The sequence below is a fragment of the Rhinolophus ferrumequinum genome, chromosome 4, assembly GCF_004115265.2.
Source record: "Rhinolophus ferrumequinum isolate MPI-CBG mRhiFer1 chromosome 4, mRhiFer1_v1.p, whole genome shotgun sequence".
In the NCBI taxonomy this organism is placed as follows: domain Eukaryota; kingdom Metazoa; phylum Chordata; class Mammalia; order Chiroptera; family Rhinolophidae; genus Rhinolophus; species Rhinolophus ferrumequinum.
In genome coordinates, this window is record NC_046287.1 from 86,941,642 (window position 1) to 86,943,725 (window position 2,084).

The 2,084-nt window shown below is 43.7% G+C and overlaps 1 pseudogene; it reads left to right on the forward strand.

The window, feature by feature from the left end:
• Window positions 1-548: 548 nt before the first annotated feature.
• LOC117021212 (phosphorylated adapter RNA export protein-like) lies at window positions 549-1,723 on the forward strand (annotated as a pseudogene).
• Window positions 1,724-2,084: the final 361 nt, after the last annotated feature.

A 2,084-nucleotide genomic window follows, 5' to 3' on the forward strand; every position in this document is an offset into this window, starting at 1 on the left:
CATGACAAAGAGAACAGAAAGCAGGCCAGTGTGGGGAGAGCTGGAGACTGGCACAGATGGGGGTGTGCCACCCTGTTTGCCACGCTGAGGACTTGTTTCCTGTGTGGAGGTTTGGAAGGTCTGAGTAGGGCAGTGACCTCAGGTACTGACTCCTCAGGCAGCTACATGTAAAGTGGATTGCTCAGGAGCAAGTGTGGAAGCCGCTGGTCCTGCCTGCCAGGGCACCAGGTGAGGGAGTGAGGCCAAGGGAGGAATCGCCGACGGCCGCTCTCCGTGCACAAATTTCGGTTTGCATGAAATCCAAGTTTGGAAGAAAGTCAAACTGGTGGGGAAGCAGGGTATTCTTTTTCCAGGAATAGTTCAGCACGGTAGTTTGCTGTGATGATGCACAGGGATCAGTCTTGCCCAAGCGTCCCAGCGAGGCCCCCAAAGGACGCCGGGGTCGGAGCAGCCCCCTAGCGGGGGCGCCTAGATGCAGGTCCATCCAGGACCTTCCCGCGGCCCCTCTGGAAGTACTATCCTGACTCTCAACAACGCATCGCGGGAAGATGGCGCAGGAGGCTGGAGACTTGGAAGACTGGCAGCTTTCAGACTGGGATTCCAACCTGAGGGTCGCACCTAGCAACAGGCCACCGCAGGTGCCTAAAGCACTAGGTGGGGACAGAGCAGCGAGGCCCTAACAGGGTACTACAGCAGCGTGTGCCTCAGTATCGCCTTACCAGACTGCCAAAGGATTGGATTCAAGTGAAAAGAGTTTTTCCCATTTGGATGATGATAGCTTCCTTTGGAAACGCAAGTGACAGAAATGTTTTACCCCACCCCCAACCCAGAGGCTTTTCAGTTTGGCCAGAGCAACCAGAATTTGCCTCTTGCTGGAGGGAAGAAGGTTAACAACATACAGGGTGCTGTGCTGCGGAAGCAGAATCAATATGCAGTGGCAACTGAACTTGGTATCTTGGAAATGGAAGGCACTATGATAAAAGCAGACAATCCGAGACCTACCATTACTTGCTTGCTAAGAAACTTAAGAGGGAATCTCAGGAACTCACAGAAGAATTAGGCAAAGCATTAGATGCATATATGTGTGGTGGCAAGAAAAATGGCTCAAAGGAAGAGGAAAATGGGCAAAGTCATCTCAAAGGGAAATGACCTGTCAAAGACAGACTAGAAATGAACTATAAAGGCCATTATGAGATCACAAAGGATGATTCTCTGGAGAAAGTGACTGAAGAAATTTCTTTCAGGTTGCAGGAACCAAAGAAAGATCTGATAGCCCAAGTAGTAAATATAATTGGGTACAAAAAGGCAATTGAACTTCTGATGGAAACTGCTTAAGTGGAACAAAATGGTGGCCTTTTTATAATGAATGGTACTTGAAGAAGAAGGTTGAGTTTTCCTAAATCTTCTGACAAACACACCTAATGTTAGTGAGGAACAAATTAAGGACATTTTCTACATTGAAAATAAAATGGAATATGAAAGTAAAAGCTGCTAGGAAGAGAACACAAGTGTTGGGGGAAAAGATGAAACAAGCTACTAAAAGTCTAAATTTTCAAGAAGATGATACATCATAAGAAATTTTGCAAGTGACACAAATGAGGCCCTGGCTTATCTTGATGAATCACAGGAAGGACATGGAGAAACAAAGTTGGATGTAGACAAAGCCATTGAGCTTGATCATGCTCATGATTTGGACATTTTTAAAGTACATTTTGAGGAATAAACCTCTCTAAAATAACATTGTAATAAACCACTCTTACTGAGATTGCTTCATTTTACTGTGCACTGATAAACATGAAAAGCTGGAGAGAAAAAATGATTTTCTCGTTTTAAGTAAAATTGAATATATGGAAGGATGAATGTGATTGACATAAACATTTAAAACCTCATGTCTGACAAAAAACTTAAGAGTATATAGCAGAGGATTTAATTTCTCAATTTGTTGCATGTGCTAATTATTACTAGTTGATAATCAGTTATATCCAGGTCATTAAAACATGCCATTCAAAAGTTTGTTTTCTTTTTCTGATTTATCTTTGCAGTGAATTATGACTGGTTTCAAAACATTCCACTAAAAGATTTTA